General features: G+C 44.4%; 1 protein-coding gene and 1 pseudogene across 2 annotated transcripts in view; both read left to right on the top strand.

Annotated features, from left to right (window-relative positions):
- The window catches only part of Tmem108 (transmembrane protein 108), a 286,744-nt gene that overhangs the window by 53,244 nt on the left and 208,684 nt on the right, over nt 1-24,816 (top strand). The gene's annotated exons all lie outside the window — the stretch shown is intronic.
- Nucleotides 8,768-9,533, top strand: LOC143435358 (large ribosomal subunit protein uL24 pseudogene; annotated as a pseudogene).

Here is a 24,816-nt window from a genome sequence, read left to right as displayed (position 1 = left end):
ACCAGGTACTGCGCAAGGTCACAGTACACCAGGCAAGTACTCTGCCTCTTCTCTAGTCCCTCCCTGTGTTCTTGGTCAGTACCGGTCCTGTGTCTCCTTGAGCTGCTCTTCACATTCCAGGCACAAGTGAGATCTCAGTGCTGCTGAGAGAGTCCCTCAGTGCCTTACCATCCCACATGCAGTTCTCATCTCCTCTTCATAAGTGATAACCCTGTAAAGCTGAGTCTTCTCCAACAACCTTGCCGACTCTGTGTCTCACAGCTACAGGAGTTGGCGCCTTGCTGTATTGCTCAGCCCTAGTTTGGGAGAACAAATACTGATTTGAGCTGGCCTGGAGAATGTTGTTCTCTTTTCTTTCTTGATTCTTGGTTTTTTGTTTTGTTTTGTTTTGTTTTTTTTAATTGCTGGCTCTTAAAAAATGTCACGAAGCTGTGGCATTATGATAGCCTTTGGTACGATCGTTTGGGACCAGATGGTGGCTGGGCTAGAAAAAAAAAAACAAAAACAAATAAAAGTAAATAAAAAGGCAGTCCTACAGCCCCTTTCTGGCCGTCACACACAATGAAGAAATGCTAATAGCATCAGCTCGGGGTGCCAGGAGGATGGCTGTACTCCTTGCTCTCACAGTAACCATAGTCCTGTTATCAAGACAAGTCTTAGAACAGCCAGCTAGCAATGCCAGGGCCATGACAAGGGGGCTCTGGGACGGGTAGTCTGGCTGGTAAGATTAACAGAAGGGAAGGCAAGAGTTTCCACACAGGCAGAGGCTATAAAGCCTTATGTTGGATCTTCACAAATGGGATTCCAGAGGCTAGAAGAGGAGGCCTTTGAGGGAGGAGCCCCAGAGTGGAGAGGCTCTTCTAAGAGTGCATTTGAAGGATGAGTAGGAAACGAGGGCTGAAGGGGAAAGAGAGTGAGACGAAGTAATGTGGACTAAATTGAGGTTAGTTACAGGGCACAGATGGCAATAGTTCCCAGTGTGCAGGGTTTGAAGATGAGACTGGACAATTTAGTGGAGTCATGTGTGATTCGCCTCATAGGCCAAGAACGCTCTGTGGGGAGACTGCTGCCGGGGCTGCTCTCTTGAATAGGAAACCTTCTTTCCCTCCTAAGGCAACTGTACTTCATTTTTATAGATCCACGCTAGCAGTTCATCACACAAAGAGGAGGGTCTGAATGATTCACGGTACAGAGCCGAGCATTCACCGCGCATTTGGACGTTTGACTTGGAATAAATAGAAGCATCAATAACTCTTTAAGAACATTTCTGGTTGGTAATAGACATTTGAATAGCTACTTGCTAGATCGACTCTAAGAGCTGAGCCATTGTGCTCGGCACTGTGACAGCTTTGCCTTTGTTACTGGGGGCCAATTAGGGAGGCTGAGTCTGTCATTAGGATTGGCCAAGCCGTCATCTGTTCATGCAGCCCTTGGACACAGCACCCCAATGCATGGGCTGGTCACCATTGGAATGGGACAAAAAAAAAAATGGATCAATGTATTTTTCTATATGCCTTGTCGTTTCTGTGACTTCAATGTACCCTATGTTTATTTCTTTATTAAATATAACTTTGAAATACAGTGAATTGTAATGTTTGCTATAATCAGTTCTTACTGTTAATCTTATTCTTTGATAATTATATATATATATGTATATATATACATATATACACATATATATATACATATATACACATATATATATACATATATACACACACACATACATATAATTTTAGTCATGTTCACTATTCATAATCCCTGTCTCATCCACCATCTTCTTTCATGAGATCCCTTCTCCTTCCCAGCAGGTCTGCCTCCTAGTTTTGTGACTTGTGTAGGTGAGACCCATTGAGTTTAATTACGGTTGCTTTCCTGAGCAATGGTAGGACGTTATTTACTGGAGTGTGGGCAACTCACCAGTGACTCCACCACTGAAGAAAGTAATAGCCCTCCCACATCCACCCACCACTTATCTATATTCCTTCAGGGATGAGTGGGGCCTCATGAACTATCCCCTTTCCACGGAAGAAATGCTGAGGGTCTCAACCTTGTGGAGGTGCTGTAATGCTAACAGTCTGGTTGAACATATTGTTCATTCAGTGTGGGAAGGGTGGGGCCTCGTGAACCACCCCCTTTCCATGGAAGAAATGCTGAGGGTCTCAACCTTGTGGAGGTGCTGTAATGCTAACAGTCTGGTTGAACATATTGTTCATTCATACACTGATACTGTGAGGGGTAAACCTGACTACCTTACCTAGAATATTGTTCTGTATTGTGTGGAGAATGGTCCGTGATAGTTGTCATTTCAATTTTGAAAGAGCGAGTTTATATATATATATCTCAAGCAAAAGATAAAAGACTAAGTATCTAGTAGCAGAGATAGCAAAATATCATCCAACCAGGAGCTCAGAACATTAGGCAAAGATGGCCAGAGTAGCCCGATAAAAGCATATAAAAGGTAACATTATCAGATGGGTCGCTGTGGCTCTTCTTGTCTTACTGGCTATCAGGGAAGCTGGCTCTGGCTACCTGGGAAGCTGTTATTTGCATTGATGACGTGAGGTCAGGAAAAGAGGATGCATGTGAGGCCAGCACCTGAGTATAAAGGTCTCAGAAGTTCATACACCAGCCTTTGTATAGACAGACAATACCTCGCTCAGTTCGTCAGTCCTTGTTTCCAAAGGAGCCTTCTTTATGATGTAGAAATATATAGGTTCCCCTCCCCCTCCCCCTCCCCCTCTCCCTCTCCCTCCCCCTCCCCCTCTCCCCTCCCCCTCCCCCTCCCCCTCCCCCTCTCCCCTCCCCCTCCCCTCCCTCTCCCTCCCCCTCCCCCGCCCCTCCCCTCCCCCTCCCTCCTCCTCCTTCTTCTTCTTCTTCTTCTTCTTCTTCTTCTTCTTCTTCTTCTTCTTCTTCTTCTTCTTCTTCTTCTTCTTCTTCTTCCTCTCTCTCTCTCTCTCTCTCTCTCTCTCCCCATCGTTCTCTTTCTCCCCCTACTCCTGCACTCACAGACACACGCCCCACACAATGCCTATGGCCATATTCATAATTCTTGGTACAAATGGGCAGATTTCACAAGGCTGAAGTGAAGGCATACTTAGAGATTCACCAGATGGGCAAGAGGCATCTGGTGTCTTGTGTTTGGGACACCCAGATTCTCATTTCCTGCCAGCTGTCAGCAAGGGTCATTCTCCTCTAGAAGCTGCCCACATTCCTTGGATTGCCTTCCTTCCTCCATCTGCCGAGCCTGCAGCGGTGGGCTACCTTCCTGTCATGCTTTTAGTCTCACCCTCTCTCCTCCTCACTTTCCTCCCTTTGTGCATCTCTCATTAGCTATTCTTTACGGTGCTTTTGGGACTCAGATAATGGTGTTGGGACACCCCCACCCCCACCTGACAATCTTACTGTCTCAAAATTCAACTCATTCTTAGCCCTAACTTTGTCTACTTGGGAGCATTGACTCTTGGATGCTGTCCACCATCCTCTATCCACACATGTACCATGACACATCTGAACCCCAATATTTATTTAATAAATAAATATTAAAAAATTAAGAAGTCTGTCTTTACCCATTTACTCCAGACCCCGCACACTTGTTTTCTTAGATAGAAGAAAAAGCTGAGCAGGCCGACATTTGTCAGAAATAAACAAACAAACAAACAAACAAACAAACATTTATGCCAGAGCCAGTGGCTTTTAGTACCAAAGAACTTTTGAGAATATTAAACTGTTTTCTCTGCCACAGACTTCAGGTGCTTTGGGTATATGGAAGTAAAGTCAGCCTTCTCTTTATGTGATGTTGATAGACAGTGTGGGCGTGGGGACGGACGGTTCTTTCTCTGGGGAGAAGTTGAGGATGAAGGAGCTTTTGAAGGCTGGGCATTCCATTAGTCAGACCTTTACTGTCTATTCTCAGTGTTCTGAAGATTCTGCCCTTCAGGGGTGACTGCCAGGTATAAACCACTGTGGAATTCGGAAAGGCTGCATAGGGATACACACAATGTAGGCAGAGCCCGTACTGAAAAATTGGGGCTCTCAATAGAGACACAGCTTCATAAACATTCACACAATTAAGATTTGGAAGAACAGGAGTTCCCAGGGGAGTATTTTATGTAATCACAATGTACGAAGTACTTTGCTCTACTGGATTTCGTTTCATTCTCACAGTGACTTCATGTGATCAGGATCAGAGTAGGTGTGGTACAGATGTGAGGGCTAAAACCAAGGCCTAGAGGAAACCAAATTCCAATGCTGCAGCAGTGGGGACTGAGCCCTCTCTCTTCAGCTCTCAGTTGGTGAGAGGAGAGGCACGCCTACGAAGAAAACAACATGGCAGAGCCACGAGGTTGGGCCCAGTCCATGGAGCACATGGCATCGAGCTTCAGTGTGGCCTCTCAGAGCCCCACCTCTTGGTGGCCACACCCTTTTCTAGAGTCCTCCCCAGCTGAGTAGGGTTGATGTGCTTGGCTAATAGAACAGTGCAGAAACCATGCTCTACAGCAGTGAATCTGGTTCACGCCTGCTCTGCACACCTACTGCTATCTTGAAGACACTGAAGTATCCTCTCAGGGAGCTACCACAGAAGCAAGTTTTTCAAAGCAGAGTCTTACCTTTGGATGGCTGCAGCTCTGGACCTCATGGGAAACCCACTCAGAGACCTTGAGCTGGAACTGCTCATTTCTCCTGCTCTCGGCTGCCTCCCCCAGAGCCGCTGTGTCACACACTCAAGGTTTACTGTTCTTTAAAATCACAAAACTGTGGCCTGATTTACTTCCCACTAAGTCAATGGCTAATGCAGGGTGGACTGTGGGCAATCTTATGTAAATAGTGTTGAACTGATGATTAAAATAACTAGCCTGTCTGCCTAGGAGCTGGGTGTTTTATTCTGTAGGTACGAAGAGACACTGAGAGCTTTAAAGCAGTAGAGTACTTAGAAAAAGAGACTATTGGAGAGGCTCTTGCTTTCGGAGTATGTACAGATGTCCCACGTTCTGTGTGATTTGAATCTGGAGAGCAGTCCCTGAGGAATTAAATACTGCACCACCTCCAATACTGTATCTTGAGTGTTTTCTTTCCTTTTTGCCAGAAAACCTTAATGTATGTACTGACTTTTTATTTATTTATAAAATAGGTCTAGGAATCCTATTTTATCTTTCTCTGAGTCGTGAAGAGCGACCTAGTGTCAGCATTCAGACAGGGCCACCATGAGTGAGTAAAAGATGAAGTGATGTTTCCAGTAGGATGTGGTTGGTACACACAGCCCTAATCCCAATCTCAGCACTTGGGAGGCTGAGACAGAGGCATTGCAAGTTGAGTCCAACCTGGACCGTACATAGCAATCCTGTGTTTAAACAACAGAATAAACTAAGAACCAAGAACTCTCAGAGGAATGCCCAAAAGAGATCCAAGGTTACACCAGGACAGAGCACCAACGGCATGCAAGCCTGTGATGGTCAGATTTCAGTCAGGCCCAGACACTGCAGAGACAGTGTGTAGGAGTCTCGGATCTGAAGGTCTATCCATTCTTCCTGCTGAGCTCAGTCAGCTGCGAAGGGGTGGGAATTATATTGCCAGCAAGACCTCAACATCAAGTTGCTTGCCCAAAGAATGATGGGTCCTGATTTAGTAGGGTATCAAGGAGCACTCCTGTGAGCACTTTAGGCTTGGAAGGCTCCTCCAGAACTCTGTCAGCAAACAGATGTAGTTTCTAAGCCTCATCTGTCTTGCAAGAGTAGTTGGGTGAAGGGAACACTTTCCTTGTTAGTGAAGGGAAATTTGAGGCCTAGACAAAGTGGCCCTAAGGAGGTCATATAGCTTTTTTTTTAATTCTGCTTGACCCTCCTAAGGGCTGGTGATTGACAGGAACTTTGTCTCTGAACACATTTTGCTGTGTCATGGGGGCAGTTGGCCCTGCAGATCACAGACTCTCATGCCTATTTGACTCTGTCTGGTCCTCAGAGACAGAATGGAACAGTGGAGAGCACAGTGGGTTGAGCGTCTAGACAGGAAAGTGCTAGTTCTTACTAGACCAAGGAGAGCTGTCTGATCTTGGCAAGTCTTTGGATTTCCCATTGGATGCCTGTTAAGCAAGGGAAGGTTGGCAGGGGGCAGGGCTTTGAAGGTTTATTCTAGTTAGGGCTAGACCTGGGGCATTGTAATGTCTTCATCAAAACAGAACTAGCCTGTATCCCTGGAGAGACAGGCTAACACCGTCTTTAAGAATACAGCAGACGTGGGAGGCAAACATGTTCCTTGGAAACTTTATACTCTACTATTAAGCACAGTACAGATTTGTTTGCTGACTGCTATCCAGAGGCTCTTAAGACATTGAAGAATTGTAGGGACAAAAAGCTTGGAAAGGCCACCATCGCGTGGATTCATAGTGCACAAATAAGCAAATCTGTGCCATAGGCATTGTTTGGTGTGCTTTATATTCTTAATAATTGAAATTTTAATAAATTATGATGAATAGTATTGTAGCACTTGGCAGGAGCTGCAGCTTCTGCCTAATGACCAGAGGGATGCTTTGTTCTGATAGAACTTCAACTTGTATGTGTGCCTCTGTGTGCACATATGTGTATGCACGTGTGCATGTGTGTGCCTGTACATGCATGTACACACCTGCAAACATGTACATGTAGTCTTTAGCAATTGCAGTTTGTAGTTATTATAGATTTTCTTTTCAGGATTGGTAAGTAGAGACAGGAACTTTATAGACCCCTGACACCCACTAATTAATCATACCTTCTGTATTTTAGCTTCTGCCATAATTTTTTAAAACCAGGTTTAACTAGTTAGTCTGGATTTTTTTTTTATTTCTGTCTTTTTTATTCCTTGTAATCAGAGTCATGTAAAGAAGTTTCTGAGAAGGAAGAACCTCAAGAGGCCAAGATGTCATAATGGAATATCAAACTCTGGGGCTTAGAGGTTAAGGTTTTTGCAGAGGGCAAGAGTTTGGTCCCTAAGCAACCACGTGGGACCACTCATAACCACCTATAGCTCCAGCGCCAGTGACTGCACTCTACCGCCCTCTTCTGGCCTCCATAGCTACCTGCACTCACATACACATACCCATGCATGCTCATAGTTGTTAAAGGTAAAAAATGAATCAAAAAAAAAAAAAAAAAAAAAAAAAAAAAAAAAAAAAGCCTGGGCCTCAGAGAGGATATAGAGATGAGTTTGGTAAGGGAAGTGGTCACCAGGAATAGTGGCTGTTTGAGAACTTAGCTACAACCTCTGACACCAAGCAGATGCCATGACAAGAAGGCAGCAGTGCTCTGGGTATTTGAAGGGAAGTGTTTCTCCCCAGTCTGCCCACCGTGGATCCTGTTTATGCCTCCAAGTACATTGATTTATTTTTTTTCTGAGGATTAGATCTTCTGCTGCTGTCCATCCATCAGTTTACACATCCGTTGAGAAGCATGTTTGTGGTGTGTCTGGATTGGGAACTGGTCGGAACCCCCAGAGGACTGAAGCGGTGCCCCCAGTGTTGTTGGATCACCCACCCGCATCTTGCTCTTTTGACACCTGAGGATGGTGTGAACTGTAGCCCAGTGGGGCTTAAAGGACCCTAGGATTCTTGAATGAAATTAAGACCTTTTCTAAACTCTGCCTGGGCACAGATGTTAGGGTAAAGCTGGGTGAGCAGGGATTGTGACAACCCAGTTGCCCTTGGAGTTCTTGATTTAGGAAGTATACCTCAGAGCCCCCAAAATTTGCCCTATTAAACATTCCTGGGTGAGAACAGTACCTAGGGTCTAGGGAATATATTTTTGATAAACCCTTGTTTAAGGTATCTCATAGTGTGGAAGGATTTGAAATCAGGCCACAGACCTTTCTCAGTTCTCTGGTTTAGCTGCCCAGCTTGGCTCTGATCTCCTGCCACGTGGGTCTGGGATCATGGATGTGTGCTCATTTCTTGCTCATCTGATGCATAGTTCCCCAGATAATTAAGATCGTCTGAGCTCTGGGATATCTCTGCAGTCTGACTTTCCAAAGATAAGGCAAAGCTGTGTGTATATTGGGCAGAATGTGTGATCCTCTTACCACTGGGGCATTCTCCATCTTGAGGTAAGGATCTTAGGTGGGGAGCAGTCTCACATTTATGTAGGAGAGACTGGAGCTCAAAGTTTAAATGACTTGTCCAGAAAGTACAGGAAGCAGCAATGCTGGTTTTTGAACCTAGGACTCTGGCTTTAGTGCCTGATTCTCCTTGTCTGCGTCTTTACCCTGATTCCTTTGGAGCTGAAGACTCCCCCACCTTCTCTCCTCATTACCAAGACTCGCCTTGGTTAGCATTTGAATTCAGGCGTCCATATCTATGAATGCATTCATTCTATGAACATGCGTGCACATGTTCTTTTGCTTCATTTTTAATATTTTGCATTCATTTTTATCAGGCTCTACACCGTGTGCCTCTAAGTGGCCAGCACTGCATTGGGAATAGGGAACAGGATGCATATATTTTAAGCATGGTAAATACATGCACATAGATTATTCACCCACTGGCTTTTTCTTCTATAATTTATATAAAAGGGTTTCTTAAACTTTTTTCCAATTGTAACACCTTTTCATCCCCCCCAAAAGTTTTTTGTAACCCAGGGAATATAAGCATATAAGATAGGTATTACTATTTACTAATAACTCATAAAGAAACTTATTTTGAAACAATTCTTTGATATAAATATGATTTTACTATTAAGGAAAGAAAATTTGCATACTAGTGATGGGTGGGTGTGCTATTTATTTTTACATAAGAATTCAATCTTGGGGGCTGGAGAAATGTCCTAGTAGGTAAAACACTTGTCACACAAGCATTAAGGACCAGAGTTTGGATCCCCAGCACCCAGGCAAATGCTGAGTGGGCAGGGTAGCTTGCCTCTAATCCCAGGACTCAAGGCAAACCAGAGAACACTAATTTGATACATGTTGAGGGATGATACAGTATTTAAAAATTAAAACACTGTTTGTTCAATACACATGTTTCTTTAAAAAGCAGAAAATTCATTCTTTCCTTTGGCGGCCATCGGTGGATCACAGCTGCCAAAATGAAGTTCAATCCCTTCGTGACTTCTGATCGGAGCAAGAATCGCAAACGGCATTTCATGCACCTTCTCATATTCGGAGGAAGATCATGTCTTTCCTTCTTTGCAAAGAGCTGAGACAGAAGTACAGTGTCCGGTCTATGCCCATTCGAAGGGACGATAAAGTTCAGGTTGTTCGAGGACACTACAAAGGCCAGCAGATTGGCAAAGTGATCTGAGTGTACAGGAAGAAATACGTCATCTACATCGAATGAGTCCAGCGAGAGAAGGCTAATGGCATGACTGTCCATGTGGGCATCTGCCCAGCAAGGTGGGTATCACCAGGCTAAAGCTGGACAAGGACCGCAAGAAGATCCTGGAGAGGAAAGCCAAGTCCTGACGAGCAGGAAAGGAGAAGGGCAAACACAAGGAAGAAACAATCGAGAATCTGCAAGGGTAGAGACATCTCATGCAAGGCTTTCATTAAAGACTGCTTAAATGGAAAAAAAAAAAAAAAAAGCTGAAAATTCTATAATACATGCCTTAGTTAGAGTTGCTTTTTTTGTGTGATGAAACACGAGGACCAAAAGTAACTTGGAGAGAAGAGGGTTTGTTTTTGCTTACAATTCCACCTAATTGTTCATCCTCAAAGTCAGCGTAAACAAGACAGAAACACAGAGACATGACACAGAAGCTGTGGAGGAGTGGCGCTTACTCGCTTGCTCCGCCTGCCTCAGGGCCACTACCCCGGGGTGCCACCACACGTTGGGGTGGGCCCTTTCACATGCTTCACTAATTAAGAAAAGGCCCTATAATCTTACCTAGCTACAGCCCAATCTTATGGAAGCAGTTTCTCAGTTGAGACTCCCACCTCTCAGGCCACTGACTTGTGTCAAGTGGCCATAAATACCAGCCAGGAAAATACAACCAAAGCACTGTAGTCCTTACTCTGACCTGTGTTGTTTCAGACATTGTTCTTGGGCATCAGGTGTGGAGACAGCATGAGCAACACAAACTGTTTCCTGTGCACTCACAGCTAAGGCTGCAGTGAAGTTGTACGATCCAGCACAGATGGATGCTTCCATATATACCTCGTATTTTTAATGTGTTCGATTTTGAATTAATTTTTGGCTATTGCACATCGGGAAACTTTTTAATGTTGCAGAGAGTCTATAAAAGTCAGAACTGTCTAGTACCTCGGGGTTCCAGTGGGAGGCCAAGCAAGTTCCAGGAACAAGCAGGTAAATCAGTTTGACAGTTGAAAGTAAATTGTTGCAGCCATTGCAGCTGTAGGGGAGGAACTGGGGACTTTAGATTGCAGGGCACAGCCTGTCTTTCTACTAAGTGGCATTCATGTTCTTGGAAAACACCATGCTCATCTACAAAGCTGTGCAGAGCAAACCGCAGGCTTGTGTGTGTGTGAGTGTGTGTGTGAGTGTGTGTGAGTGAGTGAGTGTGTGTGTGTGTGTGTGTGTGTTATGTGGTATAAATAAGGGACAGGTGCTGGTACCATAGCATTCAGCAATTTACAAATAATTAAAGGATGTAAGGGTCTGGGAGTTATGTTCTTCAGTGATATAACCACTGGCACATAGTGCCCATGCTCAGACAGACAATTCTAATCAAATACAGTGGGACACACACACAATGACATTAAGAAGGAGGAAGAAGAGCTGGGCAGCGGTGGCGCACGCCTTTAATCCCAGCACTTGGGAGGCAGAGGCAGGTGGATTTCTGAGTTCAAGGCCAGCCTGGTCTACAGAGTGAGTTCCAGGACAGCCAGGGCTACACAGAGAAACCCTGTCTCAAAAAAAAAAAAAAAAAAAAAAAAAAAAGAAGAAGAAGAAGAAGAAGAAGAAAGAGGAGGAGGAAGAAGAGGGAGGGGAAGAGGAAGAGGAGGAAGAGGGAGCAGGATGAGGAAGAAGGAGAGATGGCTCACAAGTTAAGAGCACTTACTGCTCTTCCAGAGAACTCAGGTTCAGTTCCCAGAGCCCACATGGTAGCACATAATTACCTGTAACTCCAGGTCCATGGGATCCAGCACCCTCTTCTGGTCTCTGTAGGTACTAGATACACAGACAGTGCACTCAAACACATGCAAACAGAATGCTCCTACAGCTTGTATACATAAAGCATAAAGAAATATAGAAGGAAATCTTGGGAAGCACATATTTAGCAGGAGGAAGATTGAGTCATGGGGAGGCACTTTACCTGAAGAAAATTTTATTTATATATGAAATTACAAAAAATAAATTTAATTAAAAAACCAGAAATTTAATAAAAACAGTATTAGGGGTGGTCTGAGGTAGAAGTGGTTCAGGAACACAGAAAGGCTTTGATCCGTTACCTTGGGAAACCCTTAAGCATACTTGTGGAAGAGACTGGAAGGGTTGCTCACTGAAGGGTTGCTCACTGTTTACGGTGAAGGGGAAGAGAAGGGGTTGTCTGACATTGGAAGGATGGCTGGTAGTCACAGTGGATGCTATTGGATGAGGGATGTACAGTCTGCGTGGGGATTCATAAGCTGGTGGACTAGAGTGGGTGTTAGAGGCAGGCACTTGTGGTCCCAACACTGAGGAGGCTGCGGCAGGAGGATTGTGATGTCAACACCAACCTCAGCTACACAAGGAAACTTTGTCTCAAACAGGTTTAGACACATGCTTGATTCTAGCAGATGTGTTTTCTTTTTTGTGATAATAAAATAACTCAACCATGATATTTTTAGTATTCTTGTCCTTGGTTTAGCATTTGCGCAAATACACATTTGTATTTACAATGTATGCATTAAAACAAAATTGACTTTACCAGTCAATTTTCAAGATGTATAACCTGCCCTCACCTTTTAAATATATATAATGGCTATCTGTGAGACAGGAGTCATGTAAGGATGGCTTCTAAACATTTATATTTAGTGTCTCATGGAAGTCCCTCCTCAGCCCCATAAAAGATATGTTAATTTTTTTGAGGGTCACACAAAAATCTCCCTTGTTTTATTATGGCCTTGTAAAAATGACCCCATGTCAGGCCTGCTCTTAAGCTGAGAGCCAAGTTGGTGCCCAGTCCCTGATGTCTGCATGTTATTTTCTTCCTGAAGATTGATTGTGTTTGACTGATGACCCAAAAAGATGCTGAATTGCTTATGTGTTATTTAGTGAAGCACATGTACTCTCGTTTGGGTTACTGCAGGAAGGCAGAGAGAGGCTGTCCCCGGGGTTGTCCTTATCGACTTCAGGGTGTGGCTGTGTGTATTGCACATATGTGAGTGAATCCTGTGTTGAAATGCATTGCTGTTAAATCTGGGGATTTCTGGGAGTTTTAGCGTTTCAGGTCAACTTTGAGAAGATGAAAAATCTACCTGTAGAAAAGGTATCCCTACATCCCTATAACTCCCTATGAAGGAGCACCTAACCATTTCCAGTAGACTGAATTAGACCTAGAGTATTGTCTTCTCATTAGATATGACAGCTGGGTTCTCATGTGTACATTGAGGTTGCAAACAGATACTTGTGACCACTGGGTGATAAAATAAAATGAAAAATTGCAGCTTTGTAGGGTGTTGGGGTACACAACTAAAACTCAGCACCACCCAGGTGCCAGGCATTGTTCTACGTGGCTCACACAGACTCATTGATTCATAATGCAGTCTGTGAGGAAATAGTTGGCATTGGTACTCCCATTTGATAGGGGGACTGAGGTTCAAAGATGGTGACCTTTCGTTTTGGAAGACCAAATAACTAATAAGGTGGGGTGCTGAGGTGGAGAGCCAGGGTGTCAGCTTCCAAGCTTGCACCCCTGGTAGGGAAGAAGGCACAAGAGTTAGCCCTGCCTTTCTCACTAAACTGTTCCTCTAAGCTGCCGTGTTGTCTGTTAGAGGAGAACAAAGTAACATACTTTTCCTTTCTCACAGGCGTGTGTGTGTGTGTGTGTGTGTGTGTGTGTGTGTGTGTAAATCTTAGAAGGGGGAGGGATGAGGTATATAATGAACACAGACAATATGCCCAATGCTGCACCAGATATTCTATGTGACATCATCAGTTGCTACCCTGGACAGACACTATGTCCAGTGCTGCACCAGGTACTCCATGTGACATCATTGGTTGCTGTCCTGGTGTTGTCACTGGCACCTGTCAAGTTCACTGTTGACTCTCAAGTCCCTGCCATTTTCAGAGGATAGATGCACAACCATCTGTTCTCAAGTGTGGGTTTTCTTATTGCCTGTCTTACTCATCTGATTCCACATGGGGTAGGGAACTATTTTTAAAGCAACACAGGCTATTTGTAGAAAATTTAGGCAAAGGATTTGAATTGGCAGTCTACAGAGGAGAAAACTCAAAGGGCCATCAACGGCCAGACATCATGATCAAGACGTGTGTGTGTGTGTGTGTGTGTGTGTGTGTGTGTGTGTGCTCACGAGCGCACGCGCGCGCGCGCGCACACACACACACACACATACACACCTGCAATCACAGCACTCAGGAAGCTGAGGCAAAAGAATGGTAGGTTTGAGAGTCTGGGCTGGAGAGTGAAGCCCCACCTCAAGAAGGAAAGCATGTAAATAGTGGACATTGAGAAAAATAAGCCAATTCAGCAGCAATGAGAGCAATACAAATTAAATCATAATTATATTATTTGTATGGCATATTAGAGAATTGAATTATACCAGGTGTTTCTAGGACCCCATCTACTGCTAATGCTATTATATGGCACCACCTGCAAATATCAGGCCAGTCAGATTCCCTTGACCCACCCTTGACTCTGTTAGAGCAAAAGAGGAGGAGGAGGAACTGAGTGGGTAATGTGACATGTATTGTTTGCACAGTCTTATTGTGGTGAGGAGATATTTGCAGGTAACTGGTGTCACTGGGCAAGTGTGTAGGCAGCAGTGACTCAGTGACTAGATGGACATTGCTCAGCAGAGACAGAACTCAGGGGCATAGCGCCAAGAGAGGCAAGCAAGAGAAGCAATGCCACCCACAGAGTGAAGGCCCATTCCATCAAGTTCAATACATGCACGCAAAATGATACATATTTTCTAAGTGCTCACATGAAAGATATACGTATTAAAGACAGGATGCTTGACTGAGAGTCTGTGAGAGCTATAGAGGGGCATATGGATAAAAAGTAGAGCAATACATATATAAAGCAAGAAAGAGTCTTGCCCGAACCAGTAAATATAAGTGCTATGCATACAGGTCATGATAAACTCAGAGTCCTGAAAAGAAAACAAGTTAGAATATATAAGTCAGAATAGAAATTATGCATATTTCTACTGCTTTTATTGGTGCTCTTAAAGCTTTAAAACTTAAGCATGTTATTCTAGTATTTCATATGTGCTCTATGTACACATGTGTTTATGTGAATGAATTGTACAGATATATGTACACATATACACATACTGACACAAATTATTGAAGGTCACACTACATGTATTCTTTTTGCATCCTGGGCTCTGCAGATGGACTGAAGTATCTCTGGGATGCCTTATCCCCTTAGGGTGGATGCCGTGCTATCAAAGTCACTCAAGTTGTGACCTGCCATGGGTCCAACATAACTTAAAACCCTCCGCAGATGCCCTTACTGTCAGGTGGGAGGTGAATAGCACTGATTCTGAGAAATTATCAGTGTTTTCATTTATTCATGTTCAATTCTAGTAGCATTCATTTGCTTGGCCGTGCTGGAAATTAAGACTTAATCCTAGCTCTCAGAGTTCAAGTCCGTGAGTTCAAGACCAGACTGGTCTAAAAGTGAATTCTTAGACAGCCAGGGCTACATAGAGAAACCTTATCTTGAAACCTCCCCCTCCTACACACACACACACACACACACACACACACACACACACACACACACAACCAAATCTTCATACCATGTCACAGAGGATAAGAGTGTGTAGCATCAAGTGAACTCTGGCCCTAAATGGGACAGAGATGTTGGAATTTGGTCTGATATGCTGGGGAACCACCCCTTGTTGTAACCTAATGGCTTTTGATAGGTGACAACTGAGCTGTTTCTGATGACTGTTTGCTCAAGAACAGGTCAGTCAGTCAATAAACAGTTCGGAGTCTTTCTTCTCTGTTTTGCATCTGAGCTGGTGACCAGTCCTTAAATTCCACAGGTGCCTGATGAAAGTCTTCTAATTAGTCTGGGCTCCTTGCTCAGACCCATGAAACCTCCTGAGGGAGACTCAGATTTCCCATCAGCTAGCTTACCAGGAGCTGAGCAGTACCCATTGCCACTGGCTGCTGTTTCCATGGTGACCTTGCTGACATTGCAGATCCTTCATAATGACTATCCCCTCAACAGGTGGACTCGCAAAACATTTGTGAAGGAATCAGGGGTGGGGGTGGTAGATCTGTGTCTTTTTGAACATCTGTGTCTCTTTGTTTGGTGGTGGTTTAATGATTATGCTTTATTCTAAGTACGAAGTATTCACAGGTCAGGAGACATTAATGTTTTACACCTAATTGAGGCTAAACAAAGGTCTGTGGTGTTGTGTTGAATGCACTAGATTTGGGAGGAAAAAAAAAAAAATCAGACATTCCAGAAGACATTCTGAGAATGTCTCCAAGGTTTTCACTGCTGGCTACTCTTTTTCTTCAGCAGGTGTGTGTGTGTGTGTGTGTGTGTGTGTGTGTGTAATCTAGATGTGTATAAGGTTTGCTGCTCTCGAATATACAAAATCCCACAAATGGGAGAAACTACTTCCCAATACAGAGATTTGGGCACTTCATACACAGTCATGAAGACCTAGGTTCAAATACTCAACACCCATGTTTAACCCCAGTGCTGGAATGGGGGGCAGTCAAGCAGATCCCTGAGTACCCCAGTCAGCCTGCCTAGACTTACTCATAAGCTCCAGCTAATGTGTGTATTGTATTAAGTTCTGTGCTTGGGAAATTCTTCCCAGCTGCCTTTCCTTTGTTCTTCCAAGCCTACCTATTTCTGGCTCCATTTCAGTGACTGAGCAATTTTCCCCTCCCCTCCCCCTTCCCCATTTACTTAAGCGCAAAGGCACTTGCCTGTCCTATCTCACAGGTGGTCCTAAAATCAGATGACATTATTTCTTTGCAGACTCTGTGCGGCTGTGGAAATGTAAGGTGTGATGTGGGACACAGGCTGGTAAAGGATATTTTTCAGGTATAGGGGGCTGGGGGCAATCAGGGGCCTTCAAAGATTACCACATCAGAGGAGAGGGGAAAGAAAACTGAGAGAAAAGGGGACAGGCACCCCCTTCCACCCCCTCACTCAGGGACCCATTCAGTATGTGATATGCATTCATTCAGCAGCTCTCTCCTGCTTTGTATGCAAAGACAGAAGCTCTTGTGATAGCGCAGAGGATAAACACTCGTTTCCCCAAACATCCAGATGCAGTTGGCTGCAACCATCTGACAGAGCAGTCTCTCTCTTTAGAAACACAGTTCATTTACACTTCATTCATCCACATCCTCAGTACTACTTCTGGGTAAATCTGTTTTGTCTACAGAGAAGGGGGACCCATAGAGCAAGTCCCTCATATAAACACATTTTGCTAGGAAACACATTAACCTGCTTGAGAAGGAGATGTGCCCTTAAAAGCCTTTCTTGCATCTGTTTGCATCCTAACCATGTACTGATTATGAGTGATTCCAGCCATTAAAGTTGTCCTTGGAGGGCTGCTACTTGGTAATATTTTATTAGCACTTCATTTGAATCAGTTTAGTAAAACTCCATTTCTTTGACTCACACATAATTCAGGATCGTCACATGCATCTCCCTGTTTATCCGTATGAACTTGTTAGAAAGTACCCTCATTAATTATATTCTGCTGTATTCCTTAGGCAGTGTTAGATGCAATTTTGAGCAAGAATTTCCATTTCCCTCTATCTTTTATTTTAGGATAAATATATCCTGACACTCAAACATTTGAATGAAGAGTAGGATTGCCTGTAAGAAACCCAACTAAGAGAAATATGGCTCATTATGCCCAAAATGTCTAGACTTGACACCCCCCTCTGTGGGAAATGGGGGTGAACTACCCTGTCCCTTCTCCCCCAGCCCCCCAACAAAACTTGGTCAGATTTTTTTTAAATGGTAGAAATAAGCTTTATTATTCCAAAAACAACATCTGTACAAGAACAGGGCACAGTGGATAGTGAGTGAATGAGTCAACACTGCCCTTATATCTTGTGGGGTTCTCATTGTGTTCCTTAAGGACTGTCTTTTAATATCAGGCAGTCTGTGTGGTGATAGGAGCTGCAAGGGGTTGGTGTTGAAAGGCTTGCCTGTGTTTGTTATATCCATCATGTGCCCACCCTGCTTCTGATATCCATGGAGGGAACACTGACCTTACACCAGCCTGCCATAGAGAAGGAAGGAAGCTCCTGCCCTAGTACCTCTCTCTCCCTTTTAGGGTATAAGACATTCAACCTTTGAGAGAGGGGGGAGTCAGTCTTCTCCTTGTATTCAGCTATCCATCTGTGTGTTGTAAGCCCTACCCCAGCCATCCTGCTGTGGTTATTTGTCATGTTACAAAAGACGGTTGTGACTTCTGTCATGTGTGGGATCTCCCCAGTCCTGGGGCTCCACAGCACTCAGTAAATACAGTAACTTTGGACTAAGGAAGTAGCTAGGGTTTTTCTGAGTATTTGCTCTCAGTAATGCCAAATACTGATATCTTATCTGTGCTCTCTTCCCATCCTTCTCCGTGAAGTGACTGCTTGTCCCGTTTCATGGGTAAGGAAACAGAGTCAAACAGATATGTTTATGTAGCATTATTTCAAAAGGGGAAACAGTTGCCTATCTTCATAGTGAGGATTGTTCAGCATCCCACGGCTTCCAGACTGCATCCTCACGACTGCACCTGATCCAACACATCTGTCCCCAGCTATTCACAGCTCTTGAGTCCAGAGGCTGTGAATCCTGGCCCAGGACTCTGTCCAGAAACATGCTGCTACTTTCTCTTCATCCGACCTGTAGATCTGTGTTACAGATTTGGACCTCTCTGGCTGATGGGAGATTTGCAGTCTTAGGGACTTTGTATTGCGGGGTGTTACAATGTATCCTATTTGATGGCTAACTCCATGTAAATACCAACACACACTATGTTAGTTACTTTCATGTCACTCTGACAAAATACCTGACAGAAGAAACTTAGGGAAGAAAGGTATATCTGGGTTCATAGTTTATAAGGCTGGGTCTACCATACAGTGGAGACCCAGAGCATACATGTCAGAGCAGCTTAAACCATGGTGGTGAGCATACACGCCAGAGGTTGCTGAAATCATGGTGGACCAAGAGGCAGAGAAAGAGAGGCATGAGCCAAGGGTTGGGTATATCCTCTCTGGTTCCCCATTTCACCCTACCACTGGGGTGTGGAAACACTGCTGGGCAGGCGATACGCAGACACTAGACTGCATTTACCCTGTGCCCACCGGCTGTTGGGCTCAAGGGAAGTGCCGATACACTGCTCAGAGTGGTCCAAGTTGGGTTTCCTTGATTCCTGGGAATCCAGTCGCAACTGGAAACCGCACAGAAGTGTTGGGAATTGATAGGCCTTCTGTGGAAGACTTACTTGGTGTGGCTCTGTAGAAGGCCTCCTCACTGCTCCTCATGGTGGTTCTTGATGAAACAGACAGTCCTTGGTTCCAAACTGTTTATTGATTGTTCATTGTTGAAAAATGAATGCATACTACCTCTTCAGTGTGGACCAGAGATTAAATACCTTTTGCAGGAAGGAATGTCGGGGAAGGGAAGCTTATTGGCTAAACTCTCAGGGCCTCTAAATACCTCATTAGAATGGAGAACTCTGTTCTGGGCTATGTGATCACAGGTCATGTTTCCTATGTGAGAAAGTGTGGCGTGTGTTCCAGGCTAGGACTCTGGTAGGGAGCAGGGAGCTGCCTACCATCTTAGGTGGGTGCCTGGGTGCCAGGGACTTTGTATCTGCTCAACCTTGCCAAGGTTTCTGGCATGGCGATTGTGTCACACCTCTCCAGAGTCCATTCATAGTGACCTTCTTCTACTGGGTGTACCCACTGCGACAGCCTCCCAAGAAAACACCAGCAGCTGGGTGTTCAAAACAGGAGCCCCATGGAAGAGGCTTCAGATTCAAACCTCAACAAACACCCCATTCATTCTCTACTTTATGTTAATAACTGTAATCTGTCTTTAGCAGCCTTGGAGGAAAACCCAAGTCTCTGACTAAAGACTCAGTAATGATTGAGAAACAAATCACCCAGTCTGCTTCAGCAATGGAGGGGCCGCACTTACAGGTCTTGCTTCATCTTGCTTCAGTCCTCTGTCCTCTGTGGTAGACTTTCAGGATCTGTGGAGATGCTCACAGAATCATCTTGTTTTACATGTGGTAAAAATAGAGGGAGCACTGCCTTGGACAGGTGACTTCACTGTCACCACTGAGAGCCACTACATCACCCCTTAGGTCTGGCTTGCTAGGGTCTCCTGGACTTAGGAGGAGAATGCGCAGTTAAGGTGGCCACTCTGAGAGCTCTCTGGTGGTTTTATAATGAGCACCCACTGTGAGAAAAAAGTGGAAGGAATACTTGGGAAGTTGTGTGATACAAAAATGGATGACAGATAGCAGTCTATTTTTTTTAATGAAGTGTTCACTCTAACCTTTAGAAGGTGAAAAAAATTAATTGTATACCACGGTTCCGATTTTCTTGTTATTGAGTTAACAATCGCTAAGGGGAAATTCCTTTCTGGCTGTCTCTCTGCATGAAGAAAACCCTCCCCCAAGACAAATTTGCAGCTTTAGGACCTTTCATTGTTGTTGTTGTTAAACATCATTTAAAAATTCCTGACTCCCATCTTTAGATGCCTGTGGAGCGGAGCGTCTGGGGCTCCTGCTTCTGACTTAGCAGCTGGAGTCTTTTCTTGTTTCTTTGTTATGTGTTGCAGTGTGTTGCTGTCTCCATAATTCTTACTTTATATTTCCCTGATCCAGGTTTTCATTTCTAATAAAGATCTCAAATACGTACAGGGCCCACCACATCGACAGTACAAGCTCTGAGAACAGCTTCTGCAGGCTGCTGCTTTCATCTTGGTCCTCGCCTCCTGCTGGGGCTGCATATGGTGTTAGCTGTCCTGTACGGTTCACACAAGACACGTGATGGGCAGGAGCAACCTGCAGCCTTTACTCTTTTAAGTAGCATTCTAGTCATGTGCAGACATCTACATACATATGCACACATGAACGTAAACACTCAACACACCTATGCTTATTTAAATGTATGGCTTCTATTGTGCAGTCTACAGTCTGACTGTATAGTACTCCACTGTGGTCAGTTTAACAACTGCTATAGTTTAATAACTTTTGGATTTTCTGATACAGTCTTCTACTTAACACCCCTCGAAATATTCTTGTTTTTTCCATAGGCATACTTACCAGATACTGTAAGAGACTCATTGATAAAATAGAATGTGTTTTTTTTAGCATCCCCTAATGCTGCCAAATTGCCCTCCGAAATGATTATATTAATTTATACTTCCACTAATAGCATACAAGAATGTCCTTTTCCCTGCATCTTTGTCAACAGCGAGTATGACAAAAATTTGAGTACGTAAATCTGATAGTGAAGGTAGAATCGAATTTTAGTACAGGTCTTTGGTAGCTGCCGTGTTTAAATTTTGTTTTCAGTAACTGTTCACTGAACATGTACTGTGTCTCATCGTTGGACCAGGACATGGTAACCAAGTGCTGTCCTGACCTTTTCTAGAAGAATCCAAAGCTGGCAGTGGTAGATGTGTGTCTTGTGTTCTCTGCTGGCAGGCAGGAGCTGTCTCTTAAAGCTCGGACAGTGACACTCATGCCCACATGAATGATGTCCACCCTGGCCCTGCTGTTTACCCATGACCACTCTGGTTTCTACTCCTTCCTTCCCTAACTTAGCAACTCTCCCTCTCTGCAGCACTTGCCTGGTTTTCCTTGTGGAGAGCAGTTGGCTGCAGCAGAAATGCTTTTCCACTAGCTTCCATCTTTCTCCTCACACTGGCTTGAGTAGTCCAGTTGTTACAGTTAGAAGCAAGCACTCACTGTCACCCACTATTGGCATTTTTCCTAAAAGGACACCAGGCATGTGTGGGATTGTTTGGCAGTGTCCCCAAGAGCTAATTCATTGTTTTAAGCTTCTCTCCTGAAGAGATGGTCAGAGATGGTGTTTCACTTGGGGCACCTGAATTAGGCTACAGCCATGTTGAGTATTTCTTTAGAATTCACAGCAATTTAAAAAAAAATGCATAATGCAGCATCAGTGATTTGAGGCTATGTTTGTTCCTGTTACCGAAGTAAGCTAAGGGAATAAGGTACAACCTGTAAGTTGAAATACCTGAATGGTAGCTGTTAAATAAAATAGAGGAGGGTCCCAAACACATACATAATAGACAGATAAATTCCAGTGGATTTGTGAGTATAAGGGTGTCTATCAAGGCCAGAGGTCACCTCAGGTGTCCTTGACCTTCTTTGTTGTCTGTCTCTCTTTGTCTCTCTGTCTCTGTCTGTCTGTGTGTCTATTTCTCACTGTGTATTTCTTTGTTTGTGTCTCTCCTCCTCCTCTTCTTCCTCTTCTTCCTCTTCTTCCTCCTCCTCCTCCTCCTCTTCTTCCTCTTCTTCTTCTTCCTCCTCCTCCTCCTCCTCCTCCTCCTCCTCCTCCTCCTCCTCCTCCTCCTTCTTCTTCTCTTCTTCTTCTCTCTCTCTCTCTCTCTCTCTCTCTCTCTCTCTCTCTCTCTCTCTCTCTCTCTTCCTCTTTTAATATCCGGAGATCTTGCATTTGGCTGGCTTGGGTTGGCAGCAAGCCCCAGGTATCCTCCTGCCTCACTACCCCACTGTTATGGCTGTGATACCAAAACTGGCTTTTTATGTGAGTCCTAGAGATCAAACTCAGGTCCACATTACCAACTGAACCATCTCTCAGCACCTAAACCTGCTTTTCTGAATGGAGCCAGCGTTAGATATTCTGACTTTCGTGGAGCTGAGAATAAGGAAGATGTGGAGTTCTATAAGAACCCTGGAGCTACCCAGAGTCCTCATCATAGACTTGTCCATGCTCAGTACATGGCCTTGAGTCTGTGGATATCTTTTTACCTTGGGACAAGAGCAAGGTTCCAGGTTGCCCAACACCATTGTGCTCTCCAGGCCAGTGCCCAGTGAGGTCTATCTGATAGCTCTCCAGGCCAAGCAGCTCCTAAGACTGTGTTAAAAGATAAGAGGGGAAAGAAGCCAATCCCCATTAAAAGGGCTGGAGCAGGCTAGTAGTTGCTAGGCAAGTTAAAGTAATTCAGTGTCCTTGCCAAATGCCTGCCTTGCGAACAGGGAAACTTTCATGGAAGGGGAGTGAGGTGGGGGTGCTTACTGGTTGCCATAGGAATGTTTCCATGATTGGAACCAGACCACAGAGTGGGGAGAACAAGCCGGCGGCATCCATGGCTCTTTCAGCTTGGGAATGGAAACACACGGTGGGCGGTGGAACCGAGGTAAGCCCAGGGAGGAAGGAACAAAGATCAGGATTCTTTTGGGGTGAGGGTGGGCAAAGGTGTAAGGACACAGCATCCTGTGATACAGCACAAGACCTGGGCAGGCAAGGTCCTAGAGGCCACGTGTATTCAAAGATGGGCGAAGTGTGATCTCGGGGCTACTCAAAAGACCTGCTACTTGTAGGAGAATTTACAATCTGGTCTTAGGGAAAATTCTAATTAGAATCTGGGAAAAAAAAAAACCAACCCAGATTTAAAATAGATAGGAACTTAAAATAATACAAGCCGCTAGGAAAGACTAGTCTGAAGGTAGGTATTTGGTATTTATGTAAATATTATGCCAGCTTATGTCTTCCTTTTAGTTCATGAAGCAGAGGTGGTAATTAAAGATTTGTTATTAATGAATTATCCTGTATTCATCCCATTCAGATTCACAGGGAAGAAAAAGCACAAATGGCCAAAATGACCTACTGGTAGGAAGCCTTGAAGTCCCTTTGACAGGGCTCCTAATATCAGACACCCTCTCACTGGGCGGCAACTTTGGGGAGGGCAGTTTCTGGGTTCGTGCAGAAAAAAAGTGGCCGATTAGCAGGTGCAGAATGTGCTCCTGGGCTTTGCCAGATGCATCAGTTTCCAGCTCTGAGGTGGGAGGTGCTAGTTCTCTCTTGCCTCCCTGGGCGGCAAGTGGATGCTCTTTTTGCTGAGATCCAGCTCCTCCGGGAGGCACATAAGCACAGTGCGGGCACTGGTGACAGGGTCTTAGCTGTCTGTTGATAGGATGTGTGTCAAACACATCCAGTTTCTCGGTTCACAATTTTTAGTGGCATTTTCTTTTTATTGCGAGGAGCTCTGTGTGAGTTTGTCATCATTTGTCATGTATTTGGTTCGTTTCCAGGTGTTCGGAGGGCATTTAAAGTGGCTTCTTCCAGAGAATATCACTAGAGATAAGATTGGTATGAGTCATCACTTATTTCTTTCTCTGTGTGTAAACACAGCACTGAGGTTAGGGCCTAGGACCTTGGATGTCTAGGCACATGCTCTACCAGGAAGCTTTATACCCAGCCATTTAAAAAATATATTTGTTATTTTGAGACATGGCCTCAATAAGTTGTACAGGCTAGACTTAAACTCACTTTGTAGACCAGGGTGTCCTTAAATCCTCCTGCCTTAACCTTTCCAGTACATAACAGGCCTAGGAGACGGGGGCCCAGCTTTTAATGAATGATTTTTTGTTGTTGTTGTTGTTGTTTTATTTTGTTTTGGTTTGATTTTTTTTAGTTGATTTTTGGTTAGAAGAATAATTCCTGTAAAAAGAAAAGTGAAGAGCATACTTATTATCCAGTATTTGTGTTCTCGTGTTGCATACATCCTTAAGGAATCACCCTCATTGTCTTCACAGTTGTTTGGGGAAAGCTGTTTGGGGGCAGTCAATTTCTGTGGTCTGGAAATCCACGAATTGGAGGCACGTTTGTAGACTGACTGCCAAACTTCTATGTACTGAGAGAACGTCATCCAATAAGAGCGCCTGCCCCTGAGCTCTTCAGAGGACGTAGACTTGTATAACTCTCACAGAGATGCCAAAACACACTGGTTCTAACCTCTTACGCAATGGCTTTCTTATCTAAAGTCCCAACAAGAGCCTCAAAAATGAACCCCAAAGAACCCATTTCTAAACTTAAATTGAGCTTCAAATGGTACTCAGTCTAACATGGAGCTGAACTCCACTGTCACACAAAGGAGCAGCTGAGTCCAGTCAAGAGAAATGCTGTCCCTTCATCCACACTCCCCAAGCTCAGACCTGGAGACTCATGTCGGGTGTCTACTAGAGGGAGAATCCTGCTTGCTAAGTGTGGATCTCTGGGGTTTACACTTTGAAGAGGAAATTCTTATCAAGCTGTGTTAGAACAGGCCTGTCAGAGCTATCTGCCTAGTGGCCCCAACTCTCTCCACCCTTGTTCCCAAATACACCCTCATTGTCTTCACTACAGATAAAAGTGTGCCAACCCCCTGTTGCCTCCCCATCTCTCCTGGGCTCAGCTTCCTTCTTTCCATTACCTCAGTGTGGAGCTTACGGGGTCAATGACCCCTTTATCTTTCTCATTGATTCGATTGCCACATCTGGTGTTCATTTCTCAGCTGAGTGTAGCAGTCAAACATTCAAATCCCAGTTTGGTCCCTAATTACAGTCCTGTCTTTCACAGTCAATGTGTTGATTTAGGTAGATTTGAATATGACTGGTTGCCTCCTCTGTCCCTTGCCTTGGGTTCATATGGTATTTTAGGCCTTCACACCTTGCTTAGGTCAGTAATTGAGCATAGTCAGTCTG

This window comes from Arvicanthis niloticus, chromosome 21 (assembly GCF_011762505.2).
Source record: "Arvicanthis niloticus isolate mArvNil1 chromosome 21, mArvNil1.pat.X, whole genome shotgun sequence".
Classification (NCBI taxonomy): Eukaryota; Metazoa; Chordata; class Mammalia; order Rodentia; family Muridae; genus Arvicanthis; species Arvicanthis niloticus.
The sequence above is the reverse complement of the archived record's forward strand: the minus strand, read 5'-3'. Positions and strand labels throughout refer to the sequence as shown.